The 24,836-nt window shown below is 41.9% G+C and overlaps 1 protein-coding gene and 1 pseudogene across 1 annotated transcript in view; one reads left to right on the top strand and one right to left on the bottom strand.

Moving 5' to 3' along the window:
* Positions 1-24,836, top strand: part of LOC122924957 — a 291,897-nt pseudogene that overhangs the window by 21,863 nt on the left and 245,198 nt on the right.
* The window catches only part of LOC122924959 (gastrula zinc finger protein XlCGF26.1-like), a 125,386-nt gene that overhangs the window by 52,916 nt on the left and 47,634 nt on the right, over positions 1-24,836 (bottom strand). The gene's annotated exons all lie outside the window — the stretch shown is intronic.

Raw genomic sequence — 24,836 nt, 5'->3', positions numbered from 1 at the left:
CCCGCCCAATCAGCGGCAGGGGTCCGGCAGTCACTGATAGCCAGACCACTGCTGCATGCACCGCCATCGGTGAAATCACCGATGCTGGCGTATTAACCCTTGATGTGCCGTGGTCAGCGCAGACAGTGGCACGTGCGATGTCCGTGCATAGAGGAAGCAGCCATCGGGTCCCCACGCTGCTGTGACGGGGATTCGATGGCAGGGAAGGCAGCCCGATCTTTCCTTAGGCATCATGGCTGCCTTCCGTGACAGCCTGTGAGATCCAGCCCCCTGCATTACACTTACAATATAGAAGTATTGTGATGCATTGTAAAGGGGATCAGACCCCCAAAAGTTTAAGTCCCAGAGTGGGATAAAATAAAAAAGTGAAAAAAAAAAAGTTTAAGAAATAAAGTTTTACAATTTTTTTTTAAGTTTCAAGAAAAAAAAAATTCCTTTTTCCAAAATAAAGTCAAAAACAATTGTAAAAAATTGGGAAAATAAGAAAAGTAGACATATTAGGTATCACCGCGTCCGTATCGACCGGCTCTATAAAAATATCACATGACCTAACCCCTCACATGACCTAACATTTTTTGTCACCTTCCATCACTAAAAGTACAACACCAAGCGATCAAAAAGGCATTTGCCCAGCAAAATAGTACCAATCTAACCGTCAACTCATTCCACAAAAAATTAGCCACTACATAAGACAACCACCCAAAATATATATATATATGGCTCTCAGAATAGCGAGACACTAAAACATCTTTTTTGTTTGTTTCAAAAATGATATTATTGTGTAAAACTTAAGTAAATAAAAAGTGTACATATTTGGTAGAGTCACGTCCGTAACTACCTGCTCTATAAAAATACCACATGATCTAACTCGGGCATCCTCAAACTGCGGCCCTCCAACTGTTGCAAAACTACAACTCCCAGCATGCCCGAACAGCCTACAGGTATCAGCCTACAGCAGGGCATTCTGGGAGTTGTAGTTTTACAACAGCTGGAGGGCCGCAGTTTGAGGATGCCTGATCTAACCTGTCAGATGAAAGCTGTAAATAACAAAAAATAAAACGGTGCCAAAACTGCTTTTTTGTTTTGTTACCTTTCCTCACAAAAAGTGTAATATAAAGCAACCAAAAATCATATGTGCCCTGAAATAGTACCAACAAAACCTCCACCCTATCCCGTAGTTTCCAAAATGGAGTAACTGTTTTGGAGTTTCTACTCTAGGGGTGCATCAGGGGGACTTCAAATGGGACATGGTGTCAAAAAACCAGTCCAGCAAAATCTGCCTTCCAAAAAACCGTATGGCATTCCTTTCCTTCTGCGCCCTGCCGTGTGCCCGTACAGCAGTTTACGACCACATATGGGGTGTTTCTGTAAACTAAAGTATTAGGGCAATAAATATAGAGTTTTGTTTGGCTGTTAACCCTTGCTTTGTTACTGTAAAAATGGATTAAATTGTAAAATTTGCCAAAAAGGTGAAATTCTGAAATTTCTTCTTAATTTTCCATGAATTCTTGTGGAACACCTAAAGAGTTAACAAAGTTTGTTAAATCAGTTTTTAATACCTCGAGGGGTGTAGTTTCTTAAATAGGGTCATTTTTGGGTGGTTTCTATTATGTAAGCCTCACAAAGTGACTTCTGACCTGAACTGGTCCTTAAAAAGTGTGTTTTGGAAATTTACAGAATTTTGGGGACCTCTAAGCCTTCTAACGACTCCAAAAAATAAAATGCATTCACAAAATGATCCAAACATGAAGTAGACATACGGGGAATGTAAAGTAATAACTATATTTTGAGGTATTACTAGCTATTATAAAAGTAGAGAAATTGAAATTTGCTAATTTGCTAATTTTTTTAATTGTTGGGTAAATATTTATTTTTTTATTAATTTAAATTACATTTTTTTTACTCAATTTTACCAGTGTCATGAAGTACAACATGTGACAAGAAAACAGTTTCAGAACGGCCTGGATAAGTAAAAGCGTTTTAAAGATATTACCACATAAAGTGACACTGGTCAGATTTGCAAAAAACGGCCTGGTCCTTATGGGGTTAAAGACAACTGGGTGATTTATGAAGCCCCGGAGCCTGAATTCTGGAGCCGTAAAGTCACGTCTCATTTGCACAAGTAGCTCGTTGTTTGGTCTTGTCCACCATTTTGTTATAAATGGGCGGAGTGTGAGAGCGGCGTGGACCAAACATCCCGCCACTATTCCCGTTACTTACCCTAGTCTTCTGGGGGAATCTCCGCCCGTTCCTAGTGAGCGCCTCTTTGGGGCATCTGATGCCGCTGCAGACTAGATGAGACCTGACGTTACACACCATCGTGGTCTCCTCAATGTCTTCTACTGAAAAGGCCAGAAACCCCCACATAGCATTGTCATCTGACGGCACAAGGCCTCTGATCTCGGGGTGGGAGGTCGTCTACATAAGAGGAACGGGTGACCTCTGTCATCAGGGGATAGAAGCTTCCAACCATCCTGCCGCCCTGAACTCAGATGTCTGCAGAAGACTTCTGTCTCGGGTTTGAGGTCAGCACCAGGAAGGACAACATTCTCCTCCCGAAACTGAACTACACGTCCCAGAAGTCGGCTGAATTCACCACAGCTAGAGCATTAGAGGAGAGAACTACAAGTCCCAGCATATCCAGGGTGTTATTACAGGATATCAGAGGAGAGAACTACAACTCCCAGCATTGTTTCTCAATGCAAAGCTCCGCCCCCTCATGTCACATGATCATCATTACAGTCCTCTCATCCATGTCAATACAGAGCCCCGCCCCCTGCACTGATCACACAATAATGACATATTCACAGGTCCTTCAGCTTTTTTCCTTTACACTACAAAACTCCGCCCCTACTCTGATCACATGATGTTCACATCATCACAGGTCCTTTACCACCTCTTCTCTGCATTGCTGGGAACCACCCACTGCTAAGCTCCACCCCCTGCACTGATCACATGACGGTGACGTCACCCCAGGTCCTTCAGCTCTGGCAGTGCAGCAGATACTGGGCAGGTCCTGGTCGGTAGTCAGGGCTCTTGTTCTCTCTGGTATCAGCCATTCCTCCAGCCTGCAGGTAAGATGAGCTGTGAGGAGACAGTGTGGTGGAGAGCTCAGACATGTCACCTCTGGAGATTCTCCTCCATTACACACAAGGAATCCTTCTCCGCTCCTCAGCTTAGTATGATGGGGGAGGAGTAGTGGGGATAGTGGGGGTTGTCATCATTCGCTGGCCCCTGACTGTCCTGGTGAGGGGCCCCTGCATCCAGGAGGAGAATGAATGGAGCGGGGGCCCAGCCTGAGCTCAGCTCTCTCCAGTCTCTTCTCTAGGAGTTCTGAGCACAGCCCAGAGGTGGGACCTGCATCTATCAGACATTTATCTCCTGTGGAGCCACCAGAGATCTCCATGTTGGGGCCCCTGGAATCCATGTGGTGGGGGCTCTGAGAAGCAGGGCCCCTCCAGGCTCAGGAAGGGCGGTTCTGGAGGTGACACCTGGTCTTGTCCCCTAGATGATTTCCTCTTCTCTTCTCATAAAGGCGCCTGCAGTACTAGAAGCCTCCAGCTGCTCCAGTTCTCTCCTCTTCTCCTGAATGACCACCAAGGATGGACAGGAAGGAGATCAGCAGAAGAATATTAGACCTCACCTTGGAGATCATCTCCCTGCTGAGCGGAGAGGTAAACTTTTCTAGATTTCTCTCCTCTTAATTGTATTCTGTAACAATTCAGACATCGGGGGTTTATTCCCTAAGTGTCTCTCTCCATCCACAGGAGTACACAATAGTGAAGAAGACATCGGGGGACTGTGTGACTCCCATCATCCATCTCCAGGAGTCAGGAGGGCAGAGCAGGACCCCTCACCCCATCACAGAGCCTCCCCCTCACCCCCTGATACATGAGCAGAAGATCCTAGAACTCACCCACAAGATGATGGAGCTGCTGACTGGAGAGGTGACACTGCTGGGAATGCTGGGAAATTCTCCAGTAACAGCACTGGAGGGGTCTGGGTGATGACGATGTCATTGTGTTGTCAGGTTCCTATAAGGTGTCAGGACGTCACTGTCTATTTCTCCATGGAGGAGTGGGAGTATATAGAAGGACACAAGGATCTGTACAAGGAGGCCATGATGGAGGAGCACCAGCCTCTTATATCACAGGGTAAGAGCCGTCATGTGCAGTGTATACACGTGTGTGCAGTGACATGTAATGAAGGAGCACCAGCCTCTTATATCACAAGGTAAGAGCCGTCATGTGCAGTGTATACACGTGTGTGCAGTGACATGTAATGGAGGAGCACCAGCCTCTTATATCACAGGGTAAGAGCCGTCATGTGCAGTGTATACACGTGTGTGCAGTGACATGTAATGGAGGAGCACCAGCCTCTTATATCACAAGGTAAGACCCGTCATGTGCAGTGTATACACGTGTGTGCAGTGACATGTAATGGAGGAGCACCAGCCTCTTATATCACAGGGTAAGACCTGTCATGTGCAGTGTATACACTTGTGTGCAGTGACATGTAATGGAGGAGCACCAGCCTCTTATATCACAAGGTAAGAGCCGTCATGTGCAGTGTATACACGTGTGTGCAGTGATATGTAATGGAGGAGCACCAGCCTCTTCTATCACAAGGTAAGAGCCGTCATGTGCAGTGTATACACGTGTGTGCAGTGACATGTAATGGAGGAGCTCCAGCCTGTTATATCACAAGGTAAGAGCCGTCATGTGCAGTGTATACACGTGTGTGCAGTGACATGTAATGGAGGAGCACCAGCCTCTTATATCACAAGGTAAGGGCCGTCATGTGCAGTGTATACACGTGTGTGCAGTGACATGTAATGGAGGAGCACCAGCCTCTTATATCACAGGGTAAGAGCCGCCATGTGCAGTGTATACACGTGTGTGCAGTGACATGTAATGGAGGAGCTCCAGCCTCTTATATCACAGGGTAAGGGCCGTCATGTGCAGTGTATACACGTGTGTGCAGTGACATGTAATGGAGGAGCACCAGCCTTTTAAATTTAGGTCTCTTCCTAATGTAACAATCAAAATGCCCACATTGGACCCAGGAGTCATTCATGATACATAGTGCAATAACTCTATTAGTGCGATCTGATTCCTGTTTCTGGTCTTTTTAATTTTTAAAACATAACATTTATTATTTTTCTTAGAAGAAACAACTTAACAATGTTTTAATTAAAATAAAGTGGTCATGAGACGTAACTGTGTGGTTAGTAATCTTCTGAAGATTCTCCACATATAATCAGTAGGTGGGAAATCTCTGTGCGATATTCACTTCATATCCCTCAGTTACTGTGGAGAGAGGGTTAACATAAGTTGATATAAATTATTGCTCACATTAAGCTAGTATGTTACTGTAACTTGTCGGAATGTTTGTGCTGTCTCCGATAAACAGTCTATATTATTTATGTAAATAAATTAGAATCTGTAATGAAGGAGATTCTAATCTATTATCATAAATACCAAGCTAAAGAGAGCTCGTGATCTGCGCTAAGTCAGACGTCAAAAAGAAGGCGGTGGTAAATCAAAATATATATTTATTAAATAATAATAATACGGTGCAAACTAATATATATAAGAATATTGGTGACAATTGAAATACAATCAATGATATGCAAATTTTTAGCCCAGGTAATCTAGAGCATATATATATATATATATATATATATATATATACACACAGTACAGACCAAAAGTTTGGACACACCTTCTCATTCAAAGAGTTTTCTTTATTTTCATGAATATGAAAATTGTAGATTCACACTGAAGGCATCAAAACTATGAATTAACTCATGTGGAATTATATACATAACAAAAAAGTGTGAAACAACTGAAAATATGTCATATTCTAGGTTCTTCAAAGTAGCCACCTTTTGCTTTGATTACTGCTTTGCACGCTCTTGGCATTCTCTTGATGAGCTTCAAGAGGTAGTCACCTGAAATGGTCTTCCAACAGTCTTGAAGGAGTTCCCAGAGATGCTTAGCACTTGTTGGCCCTTTTGCCTTCACTCTGCAGTCCAGCTCACCCCAAACCATCTCGATTGGGTTCAGGTCCGGTGACTGTGGAGGCCAGGTCATCTGGCGCAGCACCCCATCACTCTCCTTCATGGTCAAATAGCCCTTACACAGCCTGGAGGTGTGTTTGGGGTCATTGTCCTGTTGAAAAATAAATGATGGTCCAACTAAACGCAAACCGGATGGAATAGCATGCCGCTGCAAGATGCTGTGGTAGCCATGCTGGTTCAGTATGCCTTAAATTTTGAATAAATCCCCAACAGTGTCACCAGCAAAGCCCCCCCACACCATCACACCTCCTCCTCCATGCTTCACGGTGGGAACCAGGCATGTAGAGTCCATCCGTTCACCTTTTCTGCGTCGCACAAAGACACGGTGGTTGGAACCAAAGATCTCAAATTTGGACTCCTCAGACCAAAGCACAGTTTTCCACTGGTCTAATGTCCATTCCTTGTGTTCTTTAGCCCAAACAAGTCTCTTCTGCTTGTTGCCTGTCCTTAGCAGTGGTTTCCTAGCAGATATTCTACCATGAAGGCCTGATTCACACAGTCTCCTCTTAACAGTTGTTCTAGAGATGTGTCTGCTGCTAGAACTCTGTGTGGCATTGACCTGGTCTCTAATCTGAGCTGCTGTTAACCTGCGATTTTCTCAGGCTGGTGACTCAGATGAACTTATCCTCCGCAGCAGAGGTGACTCTTGGTCTTCCTTTCCTGGGGTGGTCCGCATGTGAGCCAGTTTCTTTGTAGCTCTTGATGGTTTTTGTGACTGCACTTGGGGACACTTTCAAAGTTTTCCCAATTTTTCAGACTGACTGACCTTCATTTCTTAAAGTAATGATGGCCACTCGTTTTTCTTTACTTAGCTGCTTTTTTCTTGCCATAATACAAATTCTAACAGTCTATTCGGTAGGACTATCAGCTGTGTATCCACCTGACTTCTCCACAACGCAACTGATGGCCCCAACCCCATTTATAAGGCAAGAAATCCCACTTATTAAACCTGACAGGGCACACCTGTGAAGTGAAGACCATTTCAGGTGACGACCTCTTGAAGCTCATCAAGAGAATGCCAAGAGTGTGCAAAGCAGTAATCAAAGCAAAAGGTGGCTACTTTGAAGAATCTAGAATATGACATATTTTCAGTTGTTTCACACTTTTTTGTTATGTATATAATTCCACATGCGTTAATTCATAGTTTTGATGCCTTCAGTGTGAATCTACAATTTTCATAGTCATGAAAATAAAGAAAACTCATTGAATGAGAAGGTGTGTCCAAACTTTTGCTCTGTACTGTATGTATGTATGTATATATATATATATATATATATATATATATATCCACTACAATGCCTTATTATGACAATACCTCCAATTATATTTAAAGCAATTTAATACCTGATTTCTCTCAGCCGACAGATATCAGACTAAACCCAAATCTGGTTTATACCATATTTCATCTTTTATCTATACAGATATATATACATAATTAACCATACCGGCCTAGAACTGAACTCAGTTCCTTGGAGATTATACTGTGTTCTCTCAACAGTCTATAAATCTCCTTGTATTTGGAAAAGTTAGGATGATACTGCAGTTACAGCCTAGCCTTATTCCGAGACAGATTCTATACACAAAGTATGGTTAATTGAATATATATTATATTCTCCTATAAAAGATAGGTAAGTTTATACTATACCAGGGTATCGGCTAGCAGAAATCAGTTGCAATATTCAGGACTATAATTCAGTGGAGTCCTATCTCCTCTCTGGGTATGGTAATTGGCTGGAAAGAATTTTCAAGATAGATGCCTCTATTAGCTGGATTTCTAGTCAGATGGCTTCCTCAGGTAGGTGGATCAAATAGGATGGATGGCCTCAATGAGATGATCTGGAAGATCCCCCGAAGTGATGATTCCCCAAACTGCCTTTTTATCCCCCTTAGGACGGGGCTTGGTCAGGTTAATCAATAATCAGTGACATCATCTGTCACTCCCCCACCTATTTCGCAACACATGTCTTTATTTACTCTACCACTAGATGGCAGTGGAGATCTATGAGTAAATTTACAGCTCATTCTTATATTCTCCTAAAAAGAGAGAAAAACAAGATTGACTTTTAATCTAAACTTTGGGACAACATTTCCTAACAATAGAAGCAAATAAGCATAATAAATGTGTATCAAGAATGAGCCCTCTATTCACACAGACACCTTAGTATACCACTCCACCAGACATCCATTCTATTTCTAAATCCAGGACTAAACCCATTTAATTAAGACAAATACTATAAAGTCCCTTTTCCGTTCATTGGGATAAACCCATTTCTGGTGATACTTTGGTCTATTGCCTTAGAGTGAAGACACACTATATGCTTATAATCACCTGTGTCTACATCCCAAGAAAAAGTTTCCTGAGACGGAAGTAATTCTTTCACGTACACATTGAGACTCTTAGAAGAAATATATATATAAGGCACTTATATGATTATACTTTACTTTCTATATATTAACATAATAACATGGAGGATATAACATCTAATGATGTGAATCGCTCTCTTTCTATTCACTGAAGATAAACTAAAACTCAGCCCATCTCTACTCCATTGTCTTATCTGAGTAAATGCATTTCATTGTATCTGTCTAAGCCTCTCACACAATAGTAGACTATACTAACATGTCTACACAGATACTTAATCTGGGAGTTAGCTATTGGAAATCAAAAGATTTTGAACTCCTCCTGCCCTTTCAAAACCAGACAAAATGGCTCCCATACAGCACATATATATCAGTCCATATTGTAATCTGTATAGAACTTTATAAGATGGATTCCTTTTATGCCCAATAGTTCTGACAAGCTTGTCACTTGGTCACAGTAGGACTCTCTCTCTCCAAGTAATTGTAATTAGGGTCTGTTGTAGGATGTCACTAAGGGTCACTGTCACTGATTTATAGTATTAGTATCCCTATATAACCCTAATCCTAACTTTCCCTACCTCTGTAGTATTCTAGCCTATACACAACTATTGGAGTTCCTGCAGTATACTCCGTATTGCTATTGCATACACTGCTGCATCCACATATGGCCTCTTTAGTTTAAAACCCTAATCGCAGCTCCCCCAACATGTTTCGCCACCTAACGTGTCGTCTTCAGGGGTGATGGAGCTCCCGCGAACACGAGTGTTTAATCATAGGGTTCTTTAAGGATTAGGGGCGGGATCATCCATTTCGTTCAACCAGTGTCTCAAGCCTACTCGTGTTAATGGCAATGGGGGCAGCCAATACGATCCAGAATCTTACCTTGGTGAGGTATGATAGGCTCTCAGTCTGCACTTCCTTCAGTATTCCTTCGGAGTTTGCGGAGGTAGTGGAAATCTCCTTCTCTGTTACGTGCGTCCCCGTGCGCTACTGTGCATGTCTTGGGACTTAAAAAGTTTTTCTCAGAGTCTCTATCTATACCTCACATCAATCATAGTTTATTTATTCTATTTTTATCAATATCTTTTTCCAGTGAAAAAAATATGTTTATTAGTTGGGCCAGATATCTCCTTTTTATATATTTGTTTCTTCATTTCCTTCATTCCAGGCTGAGAAGGAAGGAAAATTAGAATCGGTAGAACAAAAATGTTGACAAAATAGGCACAATATGGGCCAAAATTATTATTTTGCGTAAATGAATTCTCCTTCTCAATGTATAGTTTATTTATTCTTATGTATAATTAAGATACTGTTTAATCAGTCACATTTACAGAATATTTGGATCACTGTAGGCTTTAGGTCTACTAGGCAGACGTCTACAGCTCCATGATGTTTAATTCCCTAACTATACTTAATCTTTAATGTAGTTTCATTATGTTCAAATTGTAATTTTATCCAGGTATAGAGTAACGATACCACAGAGGAAGCTCCTGAGTAGAGGACTGTCATTTTTACCAATACCACAAAGTGATACATTTTTGTTGATCAAAGATGCAAACCTTTTTGCACGGACGTTGGCCCTTCACAACACACAAACAAATGGAATCAGACATACGTAGAAATTTGGAAAATGAAAAAAGAAGAGTGGAAATATTGGAAAGCCTGATTAGAGAAAATGAAGGATAAGAGGTCATTCCTGATCCACCTTTTACATCTTTGAAACCAAAATCCAGAATGACTCCATCTTTTGCGCAGTTTAGAGAAATAGACTCTTTTGTACAGTTAGTGACACAAAATATTAAGTCACTAAAAATGAGGAAAGATCATATTATCTCTAACCTGAGCCCTGAAGAACAGATAGCCATAGAGGAACTTAAAACAAATGCTGCAATCATAATAAAACCTAGTGATAAACACAGAGAGGACTATGTTGATATGATATTCAGGTTGCTTACAGACAGGAAAACATACAAAATACTCAAGGAAAACCCTACAAATGGTTATCTGGAAGATTTAAAACAACTCCTTCTTCAGGCCAAACAGAAAAATCTTATAACCAAAGAAGAATTTCAATACCTTTTTAACAAGAGCTTAATCATATCAACCTTCTATGCACTCCCCAAGGTGCATAAGAATAGGACTCCGATCCCAGTGAGACCTATTGTGTCTGGAAATAACAGTCTGACACAAGGGATAAATAAGTGAATACGTGGATCAGATCCTCAGACCTTTTGTCACCTCCCTACCTTCCTATATTAAAGACACCAAAGATCTTCTCAAGATAAATTATATTGTACTGACACCAAACACTCTTATGGCAAGCTTGGATGTGGAATCACTATACAGTAATATACAACACCATCTAGGCCTACGGGCCGTTAAATCATATTTAAGCACAAATAGTATTAGCTTTGAGGAACACAATGGTTTAGTTATGTCTATGTTGGAATTTATTTTGGAGCACAATTATTTTTTGTTTTAGGAGCACTTCTACAAACAGACCACTGGGACCACGATGGGGACATTATGTGCCCCATCTTCTTATGCAAATCTTTATTTAGGGTGGTGGGAACACCATCTAGTTTTCACGGATGAGATATCATCATATGTACCCCATATTATTTTTTGGGAAAGATATATAGACAACATACTCATCCTACAGGATGGAGGACAGGCACATTTTCACAAATTTGCCCAAGCTTTAAATAACAAAGATATTGGAATGAAGTACACCTATGAAATTCAAGAGAAAGAGATCTGTTTCTTAGATTAGAAAATTAAGAAAATGGGAGATTGGAAACAGAAATATACAGGAAGATGACCTCTATGAATAGTTAATTGCACTGGACAAGCTGGCATCCACCACCCCTTAAAAGGGGTTTCCCGATTGGCCAATATTTAAGAGCACGACGCAACTGTACCAATGAGATTTCCTTTATAAAGGAAAGTGATGACTTGTTTCATAGATTCAAAAATAGGGGCTATCCAACACACCCCTTGAAAGAAGCATTTAACAGAGCAAGAGCTACGAGAAGAGAGGACCATTTGAAGATCCCCCGAAAAAAAGATTCTGACATCATCAGATGCATTGCTACTTTTGACGGTTATAATAAGGAGATATATCATATCCTCAAAAAACATTGGCATATTTTACAGTCGAATAATGAGCTAAGACCTGTCTTGACATACAATCCAAGCATTACTTATTGTAGATGTCCAAATTTGAGAGACCAATTGGTTCATAGCTTCCTTCAAGAAGCAAAAAATGGGGATGTTGAAATCAGAGAAAAATATTGGGGATCGGCACTTTTTGGTGACTGTTCCTTTTGCAAGTTTATCCCACGTATTAAACAATTCACCAATCCAAGTGACAACAAGGTCTATGAAATAAGACAGCTTATCACCTGTAAGACACAGGGAGCGATATATATATAGCAGCATGTCCGTGCCCAAAATGATACGTTGGAAAAACGATACAGGAATTAAGACGTCACATTTCTGGCTATTTGAGCACAATTGAGATTGACAAGGACACGTCAGTCTCTAGACATATAGAATATGTTCATGGAAAATATTAGTCTGGGGGGTGGAAAAGATTAAATTAGGACCGAGAGGGGGTAATTTGTATAAAAAAAACTCCTACAGAGTGAAGCTCGCTGGATATATAGGCTCAATACCGTGAGCCCAACAGTCCTAAATGAGGGCTTTTCTTTTACAGCATTTATCTATGTATATATTGACTCTTTGACCTTAATAAAACTGTAAAAACAACAACTCTAGTAATAATAGGAGGTCTACATGGGTATAAAAAAATAGCCCTTTGATCCAGGTACTTTTACCAAAATAGCTATTGTTAACTAAATTGGTACATGGTACCAACAATTCCAGTGAAGATCACAATTCCATCTGACTAATGGACCAGAATAACTGAGGATGAAATATATGTCCTCATATATGAAAAAATATATTAAAGTGAAGGTATAAATGTAGGAAGAATTAATTGAATGAACATAATGAAACTACAATAAAGATCATGGAGCTGTAGACCAGAAACAGGAATCAGATAGCCCTAATAGAGTTATTGCGCTATGTATGTTCCTAATGTAGACGCATAAGTCCCTCTGTTGGATTATAATCTTTAGACTCCTCTAAAGGTGTGTAATGAAAATACAAATAAAAAAATATTCATTAAATAACCTGGTGGCATGTCCTGAATTGTTAGTGTAATGGATCCAACAAGGTTCTGAAAACCTTTAGTACAGATTTTAGAAACTGGCGACGGATCTTTTTAAGTGAACTTGCATTAGGGATGTCCAATTGGAGTTTATGGGGAAAATTTGTTGGTAGAATGCAGGGCTGGGGGCCAGACATGATCTGGCTTTTCAAAAAATTAAGCTTTATCAAGTCATGATTTACTTTATGTAATAAAAGTCATGACCAAATGCAAACCAGAATCCTGGACTTTGTCAGTAAGTTATAAAAAGCTTTATAAGTTTATCTACTCAGAACACAAATTTACTTTTTTATCTTCACAGATAAACCTAGTAAGAATTCTGAGGGAAACTTTATATTATCACTAAATTATAAAGCAGAAGATGAAGATATCATGCAGTGCTCTTCAGGAGAAAACCTTAATGTACATCCAGGACTTCACAGTACAGATCTGTCATATAATCCTCCTAATTGTGAGGAACCTTCTCCTGACCAATCACAGATTGTTACCGCAAGTACAAGTCAGAAAAGGGTTAAAAGGTTTCATTGTGGTAAAGAATCCACAAACCGCTCAGGACTTTCTACACACCGAAGACGTCACAAAGGAAAGAAAATGTATTCACGTTCAAATTGTGGGAAATGTGTTACAGAGAATTCAAATCTTGTTAAACATGAGAGAATTCACACAAGGGAAAAACCATATTCATGTTTAGAATGTGGGAAATGTTTTACACAGAAATCCAATCTTTTTAAACATAAGAGAATTCACACTGGGGAAAAGCCATATACATGTTTAGAATGTGAGAAATGTTTTACACAGAAATCAGATCTTGTTAAACATGAGAGATGTCACACAGGAGAAAAACCATATTCATGTTTAGAATGTGGGAAATGTTTTACTCAGAAATCCAATCTTTTTAAACATCAGAGAATTCACACTGGGGAAAAGCCAAATACATGTTTAGAATGTGGGAAATCTTTTACACAGAAATCAGATCTTGTTAAACATGAGAGATGTCACACAGGAGAGAAAGCATATACATGTTTAGAATGTGGGAAATGTTTTACACAGAAATCCAATCTTGTTAAACATGAGAGATGTCACACAGGAGAGAAAGCGTATACATGTTTAGAATGTGGGAAATGTTTTACACAGAAATCCAATCTTGTTAAACATAAGAGAATTCACACTGGGGAAAAGCCATACACCTGTTCAGAATGTGGGGAATGTTTTACACAGAAATCCACTCTAGTCAAACATGAGAGAATTCACACTGGGGAAAAGCCATATTCATGTTCAGAATGTGGGAAATGTTTCACACGGAAATCAAGTCTTGTTACACATGAGAGATGTCACACAGGAGAGAAGCCATATTCATGTTCAGAATGTGGGAAATGTTTTACACGGAAATCATATCTTGTTATACATGAAAGACGTCACACAGGAGAGAAAGCATATACATGTTTAGAATGTGGGAAATGTTTTACACAGAAATACAATCTTGTTAAACATGAGAGATGTCACACTGGAGAGAAAGCATATACATGTTTAGAATGTGGAAAAAGTTTTTCAGAGAAATCAAGTCTTCTAAAACATAAGAGGAATCACACATGAGAGAAGCTGCATTCAGAATGAGAAAAATGTTTTTGTTTCTAAAGCCATAATTAGGGGTCATTAGTAAAGTCACACAAGAGAGAAGCCATATGGCTGGGCCATAGACATTGTTTTTATTTCAGGTTGTGTATTTGGATATAAAAGCCTAATTGCTGTCACATAACGGCTTCTATAAAACATCTGATAAATCCTGTTTAGGAAGACATATATTCTGTAATTGACTTATAGTTTAAACCTTACAGTTAACCCTTTCAGCCCCGGAGGGTTTTTTGCATTTTAATGTTTTTCCCTCTGTCTTTCCAGGACTTTTTTTTATTTTTTTACGTTTACATAGCCATATGAGCGCTTGTTTTTTGCGGGACAAGTTGCATTTTCTAACTCCACCATTTAATATTGCAAACGATGTAGTGAGAAAAAAAATTACATGTGGTTGAAATTGTAAAAAATAATGAAATTACACAACAATTTTATGTTTTCTTTTTACTGTGTTCTCTATACGGTAAAACTGACATTCTCCGGATCAGTACAATTATGGTGATACCACATATGTATAGTTTTTCCTTTTCATCGCCATATTGTGACCTTTTTTGTACTTATGTGTACGGCGCTGTGTAAGGGCTCATTTTTTGAGGGATGATCTGTAGTTTTCATGCATACCATTCTAGGGTATTTGTTTTATCATTTTTTTTAATTTATTAAATAAAATTTTACTTTATTCATTTTTTTTGTGGGAGGCACTGAAGAGACCAAAAAGAAGCTAATCAACCATAATAACATTTTTTTTTCCGTTTTGCCATTTGCCATATCTGAAAAATATTTAATAGTTTAAAAGTATGGGCACTTTCGGACGCGACAATACCCATGATGTGTATTTTTTTATAGTTTCCATTTTTTTTTCCATTTTGGGGAAAGGGGCGATTCGTTTAGATTTAAAAAAAAATGTAAACTTTTTTTTTTTTTTTACAGTATATCATAGTTCCCATAGGGAACTATAAAAAGCATTCAACTAATTGCTTCTCTCATACACCAACATTGGCGCATAGGAGCTAACATGCGGCAGCTTCAGTTCATTACGGAGGACTGAGGCTGCCGCACAATGCATCCGACTCTCCTGATCCTCATGTTTGACCACAGCATCTGAAGGGTTAAAAGTCTGAGATCATTGTTACCGCCAGTCAGGGACATTAGCTGCTGGTGTCTGCTGTATGAAACAGCCGGCACCTGGCAGCTATGGCGCATGGGAGAGCTCATTGTTCTTTCTGGAAATGAAGTCATAAATTCTCAACCTTCCTGATCTCTTTACTACAGGCTAAATAGATCTCAGGACATTTGGAAAGATCTAGGGATTGGAGATGATATTCTACATAATAGTAAAGCTCATAACAGACACTGAAAGGAGGAGACCTGATTATAGTTACTAAAGAACAATGCTTTGGAGTAAGAAGGAATCTGAAGTACTGATCCACTGATGACAAGACTAGGATCTCCCTGTTCTTATGGCAGATGTCATGGCCAGATGGAAATAACCTCTTTAGGTTAGGTATTTATGTGGGCCCTCCCCCAGAGGTTTAAAGGAAGATGATCTTAAAACTTTTAGGACTAAGGTCAAGTCCTATTGTGACACAGATTCAGAGTATGGAAGGCTACATCTTGGCAAACCTTTCAGGAACCTTTTCATCAAAGACTATTGTGACAAGGATAAACTTGCAGAATGTGCAAAATTTTGACTTTTTAGGTTGATAAAGTCTTCTGGATTATGTCTTAGAGCCCATTAGGTTGATATAGTGGCTGTACGGTGAGTCTCCACAGGTTCTGGCAGAGCGAGTGCTCTAGACACACACAATTTGCACTGGGGGTGGGGGGTCTTCAGAAACATCCTTGACTCATTTAAATGAGTTGGGATCACAATAAACTTTTCATGAATTGAAAACCAGAATGTGGCAAAGGTCTTTATGATTTAATTCAAAGAGGCTTCAAGATAGTTAAAGAGGCTGGTCAAACTTCAGGCTGTCAAACTGAACCTCTTCGGGTCTTGGCAGAGTTCAGTGTCCTAGACGCGCACAAACTGCAGTGGGGAAAGTCTCCAAGTTATACTCTTGACTCAACTTAATGAGTTAGGAAAAATGATCTTTTGGTAGATTGAGACCCAAAGTGTGGTAGGATCTTTATGACTACATCAGAGTGGCCCCTAGATAGAAATCGAGGCTAGCAACCTTTAGGCTATTAGACTCAATCTTTCCAGATATTGGCAGAGTTGAGTGCCCTAAATATCAAGGGTCTACACTTGGGGAAGTCTCAGTAACACCCTTGACTCATCTGCATGTTGGGAACCAGGACCTCTCTGGCCAGAACAGTATGACGGCTCTACTGTCGTCTGGTCTAGCCTGATTTTCATCAATACCCTAATTATCATGGGAACTGGAGGAAAAATGTAGGCTAGCCTGAACCTTCAAGGAATGGACAAGGTATCTGCTGCCAAGGGATTGTCTGCCTAATAAAGGGAAAGGAATGTTTCCATCTTGGCACTGAACCTGATTCCACTGAGCAATTTATTTGAAGATCTCTGGATTCAGAGACCATTCTCCTGGAAAGGCTAGACCTTGACTGTTGGTCAGCAACAATGTTGAAGGAGCCTCAAACAAGTACAACAGACAGATGGGTCAGGTTTATGTCCATGTCATGATCTTTCCCACTTCTTTAAGAAGGTTTGTTTTATTTGGTGCCACCCTCTTCATAATGTCTGCTCTTACACTGACTGTTTCCTCAAGTCTGTGGTGTCAGACACTATTTTCTATAGCATTAAAGTCTTTGAGGTTTGAGGAAAGAGACTTCTCAAGGGACTCCAAGAGCCCAATGACTGTATGCCCCTCTAGGTGCAGTTCTCAACCTAGTTCAGAGCCATTATTAGTAGAGATGAGCGAATCGAAGCTGACGAAGTGAAATTCGATCCGAATTTCAGGCTTTACTCGATTCGCACCGAATCTGAATTTCCTCATGCTTTGTGTTAACGAATGGCATTTTTCCCTAAAATAGCTGCTGCACGTGTGAGGACATGGGGTAAGGAACTCTGGGAAGGGAGGATCACCCATAATGCCATGCATGCAGCTAATCATCAGCCAGTCCTGTGATGTCACAGCCCTATAAATAGACTCAGCCATCTTGGATTCTGCCATTTTCCAGCGTACTTTGTGCAGGGAGAGATGTCAGCAGGCTCTAGGGACAGTGCTAGGAAAAAATTCATTGTGCTAAAAAAAAATATTTAAAAGTACAGTGAAAGATTAAACACGGTGTAGGGAAAGGATAGGGAGGAATCATTTCACAGCATTTATGTAGAACAGGGTTCAGTAGGGTAGAATACAGCCTGGGTAATAGGAACAATCCTATTACACCTTGCTGCACTGACTGGGGATCCAAAGAGCCATTATACAGCTCTGTAATTCCAGCAAACCGTTCTTGTTATTGGTGTGCAAGTGCAGTTTGATACAGCCATTAAGAGGGGTTTATTTCAAGGAATTATTTCAACAGTACTTCTTATTTGCAATTGTGCGGTGCAGTTATATTTTGTAAAACCCTTTTTGCCGTGTATTAGTGGCGGGCCCTACGATTAAACTGCTCCTACCCCCACCTCGGACGCGTCCACTTACACAATGAAAGGTTGTGATACATCCGCCTGTACCAATATAGTGGCAGAAGAAAAGCATTCCTTAATCGCAGAAAAGACCCGCAACACCGAATCAGACCACACTGAGACATATGTCCCTTTCTTAGTCATGTCCGTTAAGGGTTTTACTATTGTCCAATAATTCGGAATAAATTTTCGGTAATAGTTGGTAAACCAAAAAAAAAAAATCATAAGAGCCTTCAGATTTTCAGGGTGATCTCAGCCCAATACAGCACAGACTTTCTCAGGATCCATTCGAAAACCTGAAGATGACAGCAGGCAGGCCAAAAACTGCACCTTGTGTACAGCAAAACAAATTTTGCGTACAATTTATTGTCTCTTAGGATCTGTAACACCTGTTTCACATGATTCTGATGTGTTTCCATGTGTGTAAAATATATTAGAATGTCATCCAAATACACGACTACAAACTACCCCAACAGGTGATGTAATTCACAAAATGGAAAACCACAGGAGCATTGGTCAACCCGAAAGACATGACCAGGTTCTCACAGTGCCCCTCAGGAGTTATTAAAAGCCGTCTTCCATTCACCCCCTTCCTTGATCCTAACCAGCTTATATGCCACCCTTAAGTCCAACTTGGAGAACACCTTGGCACCAACAATCTGGTTAAACAAATCGGGAATCAAAGGAAGAGGGTAAGGATCACGGATAGTAATCCGATTAAGTTCACGGAAATCCAGACTCGGCCGAAGACCTCCGTCTTTTTTTTTTAAATACAAAAAAAGAACCCTGCTGCCACTAGAGACTTGGAAGGTCGCATGTGTCCTTTCCTCAAACTCTCGGCAATATACTCTCTCATGGCCAGTCTTTCAGGTTCAGAAAGGTTATACAACCTAGATTTAGGCAACTTAGCTCCGGGAATAAGATTGATAGGGCAATCATACTCCCGATGTGGAGGTAAATCCTGGCATCCACTCTCAGAAAACACATCAGCAAACTCAGATATAAAAGAAGGTACAGCCTTGGTAGTTACAACAGAAAAAGATGTATTAAGACAATTGTCAATGCAATAATCACCCCAATCCAGAATCCGCCTAGCTTGCCAATCGATAGTTAGATTGTGCTTGCTAAGCCACTGTAAACCCAGAACCACCGATGCAGGTAGACCTTCCAACATAAAACACGAGATAAATTATTGATGAAAGTCACCCACTCTTAATCTTATATCATGCACCACTTGAGACAAACACTTCTGAGCAAGAGGTGCAGAATCGGTGACAACCCATGCATACGGACGAACTGAGCAACAATCAGGTTCACCCCAGCCCCGCTGTCAATAAATACCTCAATCCCCACAGTTTCAGACTCTAGCTCCACCTCAGCAGTCAGGAGAAATTGGGTACTACCAGTAAAAGACAAATGCAGATTTTCTGACTCTCCTCTCACCCCACCAAGGGTCAGATGAGATTTAAATGTCCTTTTTCTATTTTTGCCATTGAATGTCTCGACATACACTGATAAAATGTCCCTTTTTTCCGCAGATAAAACACACTCCCTTCCTACTACCAGTGGATCTAGGGGTGGCTCCCCCTAATTGCATGGGTTCGTCCCCAGACATAAACCCAGGAGTAGCTTCACCCAAAGTGTTAGAGGAAGGCAATACATCATGTGATAGAACGTCCTGAGAGTGGTGGCCCCCAGATCTCTCTCTCTCTCAGGCGTCTATCAATGCATATAGAAGCCTCTGGAGACACTGGGATTTCATGAAAGGCCAAATAGTCCTTCAGCCTTTTAGATAACCCCTGACAAAACTGGATATGGAGAGCCGGGCCTCCTAAACTCCGAGCAATAGTCTCCCTGACTAAGGCCACGCAGGTTGGTTTTAGCCAGGGAGGTTCAATCTGGGTCAACATAGATCAGGCCCAAGGTTTTGAAAAATTTGTCTACCAATCAGAGAGATTGCTCACTGGTCGGCAGAGAAAAAGCCCATGACTTCACATCCCCTTTAAGCAAAGAAATCACCACACCAACTCACTATTCCTCATCACCAGATGAGTGTGGACGTGTCACGAGGGTATCGAGAACCACGCCTGACTCCGTTATACCCGGGGTCAGGAAGTCGCAGCGGTTGGCTGCACGCTGTATTTAAGATAGGGCTGTTTTCCTTATGGTAGCTTTCTGGGTTTGCTTTGCAAACCCTTTTGGCTCTCTCATGGATCCGTAGCTCCTTCTCCTCAGCTGTTCCTTGTCCAGCACTCCCAAACCTCCTTATATTCCTCTCTCACACTTCTCTGGTTGCCAGAGAAAGAGCTTCCTGCCTGGACATCTATTCTGACCCACTGGAGCTGTGTTGCTGCGTTCTCTGATTGTTGTTTCAGAACGCTACCCTCCGGATCCCTGTTGGACCTTTGTGGACTGCTGTGGTCGCCCACCTGGGTGTATGTGTTTGTCTGTATTTGTCTGTCCTCTCCCTGGTGTTTCCCTCTTAGTGCAGTGGTGCGGACTAGCGATCCCACCGGCCCGTTCACTATCTAGGGCTCATTTCAGGGAAAGCCAGGGTTTAGGAACGTGATCGCCGCACGGGTGAGGAACCCGTCTAGGGACGTCAGGGCAGTCAGGTGCCAGCCGCAAGGTGAGTTAGGGGTCACCACCTTTCCCTCTCCCTTGGGCAGGGCTTTCCCTGTTTTCCTCCCTGTGCGTGACGTCGGTCATTACATTATCTCTGGCCCTTATTTTGTGTAGGTAAAAAAAATATATTTTTTTTTACCTACTTAGAATCCAGTATGGATCAAATTGCTGCTCTGTCCAAACAATTTCATGGCCTGTCTTTGGAGGTGGTAGGATTGAAGGCGTCGGTCCTCCAGCAACAGCAGCAATTACAACTGACCGCAAGCCCAGCGGTTGCTACTGGTAACCAGGTTGTTGCGGAACCCAAGGTCCCTCTCCCTGACAGATTTTCTGGGGGAAGGGACAAGTTTTTGAAATTCCGTGAGGCCTGTAAGTTATATTTTAAACTGCGCCCTTACTCCTCTGGTAATGAAGATCAGCGGGTGGGGGTTGTTATTTCCCTGCTGCAGGGGGACCCGCAGTCCTGGGCGTTCTCTTTACCTACTGATTCCCAGGCTCTTCGGTCAGTGGATGAGTTTTTCGGGGCCTTGGGTCTCATATATGACGACCCTGACCGAGTCGCACTGGCTGAATCAAGATTACGGAGACTCTTACAAGGAGAGCGGCCGGTAGAGGAGTATTGCTCTGACTTCCGTAGGTGGGCTACGGATACCCAATGGAACGACCCGGCTCTCAGGAGTCAGTTCTGCTCTGGGTTATCCGAAAGGGTTAAGGATGCGCTTGCTTTATATGAGACCCCCTTTTCCCTTGATGCGGTTATGTCCCTTTCTATCCGTATAGAGAGACGCCTTAGGGACAGGTTGAAAGAACCGGAGAAATTGGTAACCCCTCCCAAGCAGCAGTTAGTCTGTACGGACTTAGACGAGCCTATGCAGCTAGGAGGAACTACTCGTCAGGTCCGTCCTCCTGAGGCTCGCCGTAGGCGTGGGGTTTGTTTTTTCTGTGGGGAGAGGGGCCATTTCATTAATGTCTGTCCTTCTTTCCTCAGAAACAAAAGACCGTCGGAAAAACTACTAACCCCAGGCTGTGTGGAGGATGTCAGCCGGGGGGTATACGTTTCCTCCATACGTACATCGCAATTTGTGTTGCCAGCGGTTATTATTTTTGGTGATAAGACGGAGACTATTTCTTTCTTTCTAGACAGTGGAGCAGGGGTAAATTTGATAGATTCCCATTTTGCCCGCACTATGGGTTTGTCTCTCTGTACGCTACAGAGACCTATTCCCATATTCGCTATTGATTCTGCTCCCCTGTCTCAGAGAAACCTCACCCACATTGTCCATAACTTACACCTTCGGGTAGGGGACCACCATAACGAGATGCTTTCATGTTATGTTCTGAAGGGGCTTCCCACTCCGGTAGTGCTGGGTCTTCCCTGGTTGGTAGCGCACAATCCAGTAGTGGATTGGCAGGCCAGGGAGATATTGGAGTGGAGTGAGCAGTGCAGAGAAAATTGCTTAAATAGCAATTGCTTAGTCGCCTCCATAACTACCCTACCTACATTTATTTCGGATTTTGAGGATGTTTTTTCTGAAAAGGGTTGTCAGAAGTTACCACCTCATCGTCCTTATGATTGCCCGGTTAACCTTATTCCCGGCGCAAAATTACCCAAGACCAGGTTATATAATCTTTCGGGTCCAGAGAGAGATTATATCTCCGAGAGCTTGGCTAAGGGACACATCAGACCCTCTTCTTCACCCGTGGCTGCAGGGTTTTTCTTCGTTAAAAAGAAAGATGGGGGCCTGCGTCCTTGCTTAGATTTTCGCGAATTAAATCGGATAACCATCCGAGACCCATACCCTCTTCCTCTCATTCCTGACCTGTTTAATCAGATTGCGGATGCTAGGTGGTTCTCCAAACTCGATCTTAGGGGGGCCTACAATCTGATTCGTATTAAGGGGGGGGGATGAGTGGAAGACAGCGTTTAACACCCCTGAGGGGCATTATGAAAATCTAGTTATGCCTTTCGGTCTGACCAATGCTCCTGCCGTCTTTCAACATTTCGTTAATGACATTTTTAGTCATCTTATCGGCAGGTTTGTGGTGATATACCTAGATGATATTTTAATTTATTCGTCTGATCTGAAAACACATGAGGTGCATGTCAGACAAGTACTGCAGGTCCTACGGACGAATGAATTATATGCTAAGATTGAAAAATGTGTCTTCGCCGTTCAGGAGATACAATTCCTAGGTTATTTTTTATCTGCTTCTGGTTTCTGTATGGATTCTAGGAAGGTCCAGGTAATTTTAGATTGGGATCTTCCTGAGAACCTCAAAGCACTACAACGGTTCTTGGGCTTCGCAAATTTCTATAGGAAATTCATTAAAGATTATTCACTTATTGTAAAACCGCTTACTGATATGACTAGGAAGGGGACTGATTTTTCTAAATGGTCTGACGCCGCTAAAGTTGCTTTTTCCTCTCTAAAAGAGAGGTTTACCTCAGCACCTGTACTAGTCCAACCTGATGTCTCTCAGCCTTTTATTGTTGAAGTCGATGCATCAGAGGTGGGAGTGGGGGCTGTGCTGTCTCAGGGTCCGTCTCCTGGCAAATGGCGTCCTTGTGCTTTCTTTTCTAAAAAACTACCTGCAGCGGAACAGAACTACGATATTGGCAATAGGGAACTGTTAGCTATTAAAATTGCGTTTGAGGAGTGGCGTCACTTTTTAGAGGGGGCAGTCCACCCCGTCACTGTGATTACGGACCACAAAAATCTCCTGTACCTCGAATCAGCTAAGCGTCTCACCCCTAGACAGGCTAGGTGGTCGCTATTTTTTACCAGGTTTAACTTTGTGATTACCTATCGTCCTGGGGCAAAGAACACCAAGGCTGATGCACTATCTCATTGTTTCCCTGGAGGGGGTAATGTGAGTGATCCGGTGCCCATTCTACAAAGAGTAGTGGTTGTCTCTGCGGTACACTCTGCTCTGGAGGGGAAGGTGTTAGAGGCCCAGGGGGACGCCCCGGTCTCTTGCCCCTCAGAGAAATTGTTTGTACCGTTGAACCTACGTTTCGAATTATTAAAGGAACATCATAATTCGGCACTTGCTGGGCACCCGGGTAGTAAAGCAACCTTGGAGCTATTGTCTCGTCGTTTTTTGTGGCCAAGGTTGCGTCAGGATGTATTGGATTTTGTGTCTTCTTGTTCTACCTGTGCGCGCGCAAAAGTTTCACATACACGTCCTGCAGGGTCTCTATTACCACTTGTCATTCCCAATAGACCGTGGACACATCTGTCAATGGATTTTATAACTGACTTACCTTTGTCTGCGGGTAAAACTGTTATTTTGGTAGTAGTGGACAGGTTTAGCAAAATGGTACACTTCATTGCGTTACCCGCACTACCTAATGCTAAGACTCTTGCTCAGGTATTCGTCAGTGAAATCGTGAAGCTTCACGCGGTCCCCTCCGATGTTGTTTCGGATCGGGGAACCCAGTTTATTTCTACATTTTGGAAAGCTTTTTGTTCCCGTTTGGGGGTACACTTGTCCTTTTCCTCAGCTTTCCATCCTCAGTCGAATGGACAGACTGAGCGTACCAACCAAAACCTTGAGACATATCTAAGATGTTTTGTGTCTGAAAACCAAGAGTTGTGGTCGTCATATTTACCGTTAGCTGAGTTTGCCATAAATAATCGTCGTCAGGAATCCACTGGCAAGTCACCATTTCTTGGTGCATATGGTTTTCATCCCCAATTCTGTACTTTCAAAGAGGGGGGGTCTTCTGGGGTTCCTGAAGAGGAACGTTTTTCGTCATCTCTTTCATCGGTATGGCAGAAGGTGCAAGCTAACTGATGGAGCTGCTAAGTCAAGAAAAATATGGGAGGTAAATACAAATGCATGGCTGATAAGAGACGGTCGCCAGGTCCGGACCTAGGAGTGAATGACTATGTGTGGTTGTTTACTAGGAATATTAAATTGAAGGTTCCCTCTTGGAAACTGGGTCCTAGGTTTATTGGCCCTTACAAAATTGTAGCCATCATCAACCCCGAGTTACCTCAGACTTTTAAAATTCATAATGTTTTTCATAAGTCGTTACTCAAAAAATATGTTCCACCTCTAGAACCATCACCGCTGCCACCCCCTCCTGTTGTCGTGGATGGTAATCTAGAATTTCAGATATCCAAAATTGTTAATTCTCGTCGGGTCCGCCGCTCTCTTCAATATCTGGTGCACTCGAGAGGTTACAGTCCTGAGGAAAGAATGTGGGTTCCTGCGTCTGAGGTAAACGCCGACAGGTTAGTTCGGGTTTTTCATGCCTCTCATCCTGAGAGACCTGGTCCTGAGTGTCCGGAGGCCCCTCGTAGAGA

This window comes from Bufo gargarizans, chromosome 1, assembly GCF_014858855.1.
Source record: "Bufo gargarizans isolate SCDJY-AF-19 chromosome 1, ASM1485885v1, whole genome shotgun sequence".
Taxonomy (NCBI): Eukaryota; Metazoa; Chordata; class Amphibia; order Anura; family Bufonidae; genus Bufo; species Bufo gargarizans.
The sequence above is the reverse complement of the archived record's forward strand: the minus strand, read 5'-3'. Positions and strand labels throughout refer to the sequence as shown.